We start from the raw sequence: 9078 nt of genomic DNA, 5'->3' as shown, positions 1-9078 counted from the left end.
TCATTAAACACCACCCAAATATTTGGGGGATGAATTTACTAATAGCTTAAAATGGGGAATATAAACATACTCCATGTACAATACAAATTGAATATAGGACAAATACACACAAAAGAAATTCTGAACATTAAAATAATCCCAGTGCACATTAACAGAATGGCAAAATATGATTCAAAAACTTTAATTACAACTCTTAAAATTTGCTGGGAGGATGATGTCCGCCCCCCCCCCCCCGAACACAAAGCTGTTTGTAGGACTATTAAATAGGCATTTTATTTTTCACTTTGGCTCTGCACTGTCCAAATAACTCTCAGTATGTCTGTTGAGAAAATGGTCAAGTTTGGATTAGTTCTCTTTTTGAGGGCCATTCTCTTTCTATTCAACTCCAACTCAATGAGACCCAAGACCTCTGGAGCTCTCCAACTTACAAGGTCTCCTCCAAGCCTGGAATTTCTATCTCAAGATAGATATTTACTCGCTTAAGGTCAGGAAAGAAAAAACACAAAAGAGAAAACCCACACCCGAATTCAGATTTGCCTCAATAGTGTTTTAGATGCTGTGTGCTCACGGCCACATGGTAACCAGGGTGGGATTAATGAATCATTTCTTTTCGGTTCCCTTTCAGGAAGCAGTTCAGAAAAAAGTCATGACATCATTTGAATTGATAAAGGAGAAGCTAAGGGGGTGATTGTTCCCTGTTCTACATTCTCTGAGGCAGTAAGGGGAATCTATCATTTCAAGATGCAACTGTCCTTTAGCTGGGACAGAAGTAGACCCCAAATCAATGGTGATTGATCTGAACCATGAAGCTGCATTTAACGTTTGCTAATAGCAAATTCTAGCAAGAGAGAAATTATGTGGAACAGATGGAATCATGGGCAATGTATTCAGAGAAAACACTGTTGCTTTAGCACAGAATGTGTGCCAGTCCTTTACAGCCCTGTTCTTTTCCAACCTGGCTCTGCCAACTGCCCCTTTAACTGTGGGGTTATATAATTATAATTGCCTCTTGATTCAGCAAAATAAGTTCCCATGAAAATGTAATTCAACAGATACATTTGATGTCCTGTTAAGTTTGTAAATGCAGGATTTTAAGTGAAATATTGAGTGAAAACTGAATTTTTATAAATGAAACCTTTTAAAAAATGTAGTAGGGAACTTTCCTGTTTAAGGATATTTGTACAGTATAAACTCATGAACTTTTATCCTTTAAATCACTGATGTAAAATTGCATGAGTCTCTAGCTCCAGGACTTGAGCCAGAAGAAATGAGGATGGAGGATGAGAATTAAGGACAGCTGAAAGTTTTATGGCTACAATACGTCATGGATCTGTGATGTCAGTGATGTGCATGCTTCCTCCATTTGTCATCAGGCCTATACTGAAATCCATCCAGTTTGCAAGGAGTTCTAGAGCATGTTCTCTGCTGGCATAGCCTTTGAGAGCCCAGGGTGACACCTCCATGCTGTGATGAGAAACTGAAGTCAAACCTTGGTAGAAGAAAAAGTTCACGAAAACTTCAAAATACAACCAGCGGCAAACTATTTCTTCTCACTGCTGTCATCGGGAACACAAAAGACAAGCTCAGGTGAGCTCTTAAATATTTTTTTGTGGGCTTCACATAGCAAGTACTATATAAGTTTTGGGTATCATCATCATCATTATCATCTAGAACTGGTCATACTGGTGGATTTACAGAGTAGTTGTTAAGGGCTCATTGTTAATGTGGCAGAAAATCTCTAGTGAAGACCTCCAGAGATCTGGGCTTGATGTATTGTTTTACATTTTTTATAATTGACTTTTAGAGAAAGGCATTGATAGCATGCTCAACAGAAAATTCAGATGACTAAGCGAGGAGGGATAGCTAACACACTGAGTGGTAATGCCAAAATCAAAAAAGATCATGAAAGGCTAGAGTCTTGGGTTGAATCTAAAGATGCAATTTAATAGAGATAAATGTAAAGTCTTATATTTAGTTCCACATAGCTACTAAAATGATTTTTCTAAAGTGTCTGATCATGTCACTGCCCTGTCCCCTACACAATAAAGTCCAGTGGTTCTCTATCACCTCCAGGATCCTGTATCAAATCCTTTTTTGGGTCTTTAAAGCTCTTCACAGCGTAGTTCTGTGGTCCAGTCTTTGCACACTCTACTCTTTCACATCTACACTCTACAGTTGATTAATATTATCCTACTTTCTCTTTCTTGCTCACTACACACTATACCTCACCATGTCCTGGTACTGGCTGTTTCCTGTGCTTGGAGTGCTCTTTCTCCTCAATTCCACTTCTTGACATCTGTTGTTGTTTTTGTTTTTCCCCTAGCCTCAGCTCCAATACCACCTTTTGTTGGAGGACTTCTTGGTACCCCAGTCACTTGAGCCTTCCCTTCTAAGATGACCTTCTTTCTAGACTGTAACTATCTATTCTACATGTTGTCTCTCCCATCAGCACGTAAGCTCCCAAATGCTCACATGGACTATTTGTGCCTGACCTGTGGTAGAGCATTCCAACCTCATATTGGTCTGTAACACTGTAACTTGACTCTATCATGGTGATGTCATTTTGGTCCTCTTTGAGAAAAGACAACAACCAATCAAAAACTAAACCAACCAACTAACCAACCAGCCAAGCTCCTTGAGGACAGGCACTGTTTTTGTGCTTTTGTCTTCCTTTGTGTCCCCAGGGCCTGGGATATCAAAAGCACTTGGTCCCCAGTGGAGAGACTTTCTCAAGGTTACACTGGCTATAGTAAGTGCCATCCTGGGCACTGTGCCTTTCAATGAACCTGAGGTCATGTTAAGCCTTCTTGGTTTATCCCATTGTTGATTCATATTGAGTACAAGACTTCAGAATATATTTTCCCAGTAAGCAGAATGGAAGTTTCCTGAGCACAAGGAATGTTTCATTTTTATCTTCGCATCCCTAAAGCACTTAGCACGATGACTTGCACATAACGAATATTTATTGAATTAAAAGAGGGAGGGATAGTCTCATTGTATTTTGCCATTGTTAGATCACATTTGGGGCACTACATTTAGTCCTGGGGATTGGGATGGAGGGGGAGGGTGTCACATTTCAGGAAGCATATTCAAACTGGAGCACGGCTGCTAGCATGGTTAAGGGATTGGATCAGCTGAAAGAACTGGAGATATTTTGGCTCGGAGAAAACTTAGTGACTGATAATTTCAAGTGTTTGGGGAGCTGTCGTGGAAAAGATGGATTAAATTCCTTCTGCTTGGCTCTTCAGGGTAGAGCTAGGAGCAATGGGTAGAAGCCACAGAGAGGCAGATTTAGGCTGGAGGAAAGGAAAAATATCCTGATGATTAGAACTGTCCAAAAAAGGAATGAGTTTCCTTAAAGGGTTCGCTTTCACTGGAGGTCTCCAAGCCTCAAGCCAGGGGTGGAAAAATCATTTGTCTGGAATGTTGTAGAGAAAATTTTTGGTGAGACACAGACTGGATGAGAAGGTGCCTGAGGTCCCTTCCATTTCTAGAGTCTGTTAGCATTTGGAGAACTTCACCTTTTAATTTAGAATCCCTCTTCCTTTTGGACTCTGGGTAGGACAGCTTTCATGACTGTTAAAAATCTTTAGTAAATATGTCTCCTTGTTTGTTGCCTCACTTGATGCTGCTATACAGTGGATTTTTTTAAGCAAAATTATTTCTGTGGTTGTATCTGCTATGGAATCTTGTACACTTCTGACATGCGGGAGATGCTACATTTGATGATTTTAACCACTTGAGCATTTGAGCAGTTTAAGTATGTATTTTGCTTTACTGAGCAAGTTATTTTTATGAAATCAACTGGGATTTATAGTCTCTGTATCTCCTTGTCAGCCGTGATTATGAAAGCATGGTTTGCTGAAGAAAACAGTTGGCAAATGTTGGCTGTTCCTTTCTCATGTTTATATCAAGGCCTCTGATATCCTGAATATATCTTGTTCATAAATAGTTGTTTGCTTGTTGTCTCTCCCTCTTAGATCATGAACTACTTGAGAGCATGGATTGTCTTTTGTCTTTTTTTGTATCCCTGGCACTTAGCATGGTGCCTTGTACATTTATTCAATCGTATCTCTTTGTGACTCTATGGACATGCTGTCCATGGGATTTTCTTGGTAAAGATACTGGAGTGGTTTTGCCATTTTCTTCTCTAGTGGCAAACAGAAGTTAAGTGATTGTGTGTCTGGGTCACACAGCTAGTGTCTGAAGCCAGATTTGAATTCAGGTCTTCCTGAGTCCAGACTCTATTCACTGAACTATCTAGTTGTCACCTTGTACATAGTAGGCACTTATATTTGTTGACTAATAGTAGCTCCACGGACCATTCTAATAAAGATTTCAGAGAGAATAGATGAGGAAATAGGTATGAATCAGAATTGGCTGATTTCTTCTGGGTCACTTTATTTTCTGCTAAAATATCATCTATTATTTTTTTTTTGTTTGTTTTCTCTTTCTTGACATAACTTGAAAATTGACTTTTGAGGATCCTTAAAACTGTGTCCCCTGTAGCAGAGGTTTATTCTGTATTTGGTAATGTTGTTGCTTTCCAATCTTTACCTCCTTCAATGTCACTGCCACATTCTCACAGAGTACATAGGGTACCTAACATTCATGGTAGAGTGCAAATATGTTAGTTCCTCTAACTCTGTGTATTAGAATAAATTGCTCTAAAATACCAGCAGATCTATTCCATCTTTTTATTATTCTTGTTCCAGTTCCGTCCGTGAATGTACTAAAGATGATCTAGTTTAATTGGATCTTGTCAAGTTCTCTGTAGGCATCTTTCTTTGTCCTCAAGTGCCTTTTTTTTTTTTTTTTTTGCTGTTTTGTAGGAGATATTGCTCAAACTCTTCCATCATTATCTTTTAAAATGTTCGCAAAATAAACTTGCACTCTAACCCTGTATTTGCCCTTTACAGTCACATTTCTCTGCTTGGCAAGGAGAAAGAGTGTTTGCTTGTGGTGGTTAGGGTGGCCTTTTGACTCCCTTGTTGTGGTGACTTTTGGTACTGGTTAAACTTCTCTAAGCAATAGTCAATGCCATAGTCAAGTCAACAAGCATTTAGTCAGTGCTTAGTATTGTGCCAGGCACTGTGCTAAGGACTGAGAATAAGCAGAGAGGAGACAACATACAAAAGGATGCTGAAAACAGGGAAGGTGAGGGAGTAGCAATGATGGAATGATGAAGGGCATGGTAGGGAAAGTCCAGAGAGTCAGCAAGTATAGCTTGAAGAGGAATGAAGGACCTCCTCCTTAAAATGGAAGCTCTGGAAGGGACCAATCATCAGAGGGAGAGAGTATAAATGTCATGGGAGTAGTCCAGTTGCTGGGTACTTTCAGGGTGAAGAGGTTTCTGTATAGTATGGTAGAGAGGCTTTTGGAGATGAGTCAGGGGTACAGACTGGAGATGAATAAAGACATAGCTGGCCTAGGGCTCCTCCTTAAAATTATCTTTACTATTTTATCTATTTCTTGTTCTCTCTCTCTTATGAGTTGAAAGTTTGTTCAAACACGTCAGGCCAGAGCCACTCAAATTTTTCTTTGGTGCAGTCTTATCTTTTACCTATTCTAAATTGGCATTGATTTTGATCTCTGCTTTAACCAGTCAAAACTACTGTATACAGACAGCTGATTTTGAAGTCATCTCCTATCTGTTAATATGCAGTCAATTTCATTTTTAAAAAATGATACTGTTCAGAACTTGTGATGTTTCAGTACCTTCTCATTTTCTTCTTGAAGAAAATATTCACAATTTGAAACTTCTGAGCAATATAACACTTTTGGCCTCTCATTTCTTGATCACAAACACTATAGTACAAGTTTTTTTAATTGATATATTTTTTTTGACATCCAATACAAAACCTCAATGTACTTATATTTGAATCTTTCCTAATTAATGAATGGATAGGAATTTAGTTAGCATTTGCTATATATTAAGCAGTGTGTTATGCACTGGGGTTACAAAATGAAAAGCAAGACAGTCCCTGCTCTCAAGGAACTTAGCTGCTTTAACGTCATTCCAAAATCTTATCTGTTTTGGATGTTGAATCGTTTGACAGTGTCAACGACTTTGGTGGGGAGGACTTTCTTTCCCAAATCTTCAATTAGCTGTGGTTGCCAATGAGGTGGAGGCTTCAGTACCTACACAGGCAGTTGCCAGGTCATATTTTCACAATGGTTGATTCCTTGGATGATGGTTGTAGGAGGAAGGTTGGGTTGATGTTCTGGGGTGTGAGGGAGGGAGCTGTTCTTCCTGGGGTTCTTGGACTTACCTGCCTATTAGTGGTAGTTGGTGTTGATAGTGATGAGAGATTAAGCCCCTCTTCCACAGGAGTTGCTCCATTGACTGATGACTGCAGTGGCTAGGCTAGAACAGAGGTGACTGGCATGGGGACACTATTATTCCTGAGGTTCTTGGGCTTCTGTCCATCAGTGGCAGTTGGTGTTGGGATAACATACAAGAGTTGCCTCCTTTAGTGATGGTTTATAAGGGCTGGGCTGGAAGCAGGTTATGGTCTGTGGGGTGCTTCCATCTCTGGGGCTCTTGGGCAACAGGGCTCAAAGGGAAGAAGTCATGGTGAAGGTGTTGAGAGTGCTTTGAGGTGTCTTATACACATCCTTTTGTCCCTCTGTCAGGATGCCTAGCTGCTTCATTTAGGCTGGCTTGCCTACCCTGTTGATGGCAGCTGGTTAGCAGTTGCCCAGCATACAACCCCTGAAAACAACTTAAGCAAACCAACATAAAAATGATCAAAACCTTATACTTCAGTAGTTTACAGTTTTTTCCAAGAAAGGATGGACATGTGCTTTCTAAATTAGTACCAATACTGGCCATGAAAAAAATCAATCATTATGATGTTTTTCATAAAATGAAAAATGAATATGAACAAAACATAATGTCATTTGTTTTAAATATTTTGAAGATTACAGAAGCTATTATGCATCATAATGTGTCAAAACACAGTTGGGATGTTTATATCTCATTTTGTTCCCTCTCCTTATATACACACTACTCTTTGCTATGTTTGTGAGACAGATTACTTAGAAATATTTTCATATTTGGTAATTTTTTTTCCTTGTCAAAATTTTAAACAGGCATCTGAGGATCCTCTGAGAAATGACTATTATATTTGGGGTAAAAATATGCTTAGTCAGAGATTTGTCCTGGATCATTAACTTTCTTTACCCCATTGAATCAGGCTTTGACTGTAGATTTCCTTTTATTCAACTGTTTCCATATAAACTTTTGCATCTGTCAAGGACAATGTAAAGAGTTGAACAAGGGTCTTTGCTTAATCTGTTTAGCAGTGTTTGAATTGGGTCCCAAGCTATTACCATCCCAGCAATGAACATCATATATTAAAGTATATTCTTCCAAAACTTGTGTTAAAGCTGAACTAAGTTTTCTGCAATTCCGTCCCTTAAGGAAAGTAAAGGTAGGAATGGCCACCATGCCCTGGTATGCTACCACCCAGCTGAAACTTCTTGTCCTTTTGTTTTTTTCATAGTTTGGGACTTGAGTCCTTCTATCTGAATCATCTGTGAACATCTTACTCCTTTAACTTCCTTTTGGTTTTAGTTTCTGGTATCCCTATGTTCATCCCCAATTCGCATTTGCATTACTTAATCTTGGATGACAGCACACATCTCTCAGAATCTCTTCCATAGTAGTTCCATCTTCATTCACAAGTGCAGCCATGAATCCCATGCCACCATATTGGCTGGACATGGTGATTTCTCCAAGGTCTCTCCAGCTATTTTCTGAGATGGATTGTGTCCTACTTCAACTTTTAAGTCTTCCAAAGTGCCTCGCACAATCTTCTCCACAGAGTAGTTGTGTAATATTCGTGTGTGTGTAGGAGGGTCGTGATTCAATGTTTCTGAATTTTTATTTACATATGTAATAAATGTAAGGAGCAGCTAGGTGGCCCAATGGATATATAGTGCTGGGCTTGGAGTCAGGAAGACTCATTTTCCTGAGTTCAAATCTGGCCTCAGACACTTACTAGCACTGTCTGGGCAAGTGACCCTTACTAGTGACCCTGGGCAAGTCACAACCCCATTTGCCTCAGTTTCCTCATCTGTAAAATGAGCTGGAGAAGGAAAGGGCAAACTAGTTCAGTATTTTTACCAAGAAAGAAAGCCCCACATGGGGATCACAGAGAGTCGGACACGACTGCACAACAAAGACTGTTGTTTCTTCTTTTGAGAACCGTTGCTTCTATTCCCAAGTATTTGATGTTCTAGCCACTCCCACTTCTGCATTAATGTCACTGTGTATTGCTGTATGTTGGCTTGCTTTGGAAAACCTTGTCAAGTTGTTCCTAATTTTTCCCCCTTTACTTGGCTTTTGAGCTCTTTTGTTATCTGGCCCCAATATCTATTTGTCCAGTCTTGTTAACGAGCACTCCAATACCTACTTTATTCCAGTTGTTTGTCTCTTAGCTATTTATTTGCCACTACCACCTTCACTACTTTCCCTCTCTGGAATGCCACCTTCTCTTACCTAAATCCTCCCTGTTTTCAAGGGATAGCCGAAGTCTTACCTCCTCCCTAAGTCTTCTCTTACTACTCCAGCCCAAATTGGCATATAGGTTTTTTTTTCCCCTGTTTCATGTGTTAGTTTTGGTATTCCCCAGCAGATTATAAACTCTTGGAAGGAGAAGACTATGTCACATACTTCTGTATCCCAGCATAATATCTAAGCATCATACTGGGCACAGAAATACCGAGTATGTATTTTTAAGTCTTCTGGAAATGATCAAAGCATCACAGAATATTATCAGTTCTAAGAGACTTTAAGAGATTATCTCATGAACTCTAAGAACTCATTTTAAGAAATAATTTGATAACTATTTTCATATAATACTGTATTTTAATTTAACTGGTTTCTCTTTGTATTACGTACTGAGAAGAGATCCAAAGGTTTCAACCAGACTTCTAAGGGAGTCTATGGCACAAAAAAATGTTAAGAATCCCTGATCTGGTGCAGTCTCTCAACATTTTATAGATAAAGAAACCAAGGCTCAGAGAAGTGTGATTTCCACAAGATCGCATAGTTGGATAGTGATAGTCTAG

General features: G+C 39.3%; 1 long non-coding RNA gene across 1 annotated transcript in view; it reads left to right on the top strand.

Moving 5' to 3' along the window:
- The first annotated feature begins 1363 nt into the window (after positions 1-1363).
- Positions 1364-9078, top strand: part of LOC114047603 — a 33229-nt gene continuing 25514 nt past the window's right edge. The window contains exon 1 of the long non-coding RNA XR_003569637.1: positions 1364-1587. This is a non-coding gene — a long non-coding RNA (uncharacterized LOC114047603). The remainder of the gene's footprint in view (positions 1588-9078) is intronic.

This window comes from Vombatus ursinus, unplaced genomic scaffold, assembly GCF_900497805.2.
Source record: "Vombatus ursinus unplaced genomic scaffold, bare-nosed wombat genome assembly UNPS02014789.1, whole genome shotgun sequence".
NCBI classification, from domain to species: Eukaryota; Metazoa; Chordata; class Mammalia; order Diprotodontia; family Vombatidae; genus Vombatus; species Vombatus ursinus.
Note: the sequence above shows the minus strand (reverse complement) of the source record. Positions and strands in the feature narration are given on the sequence as shown.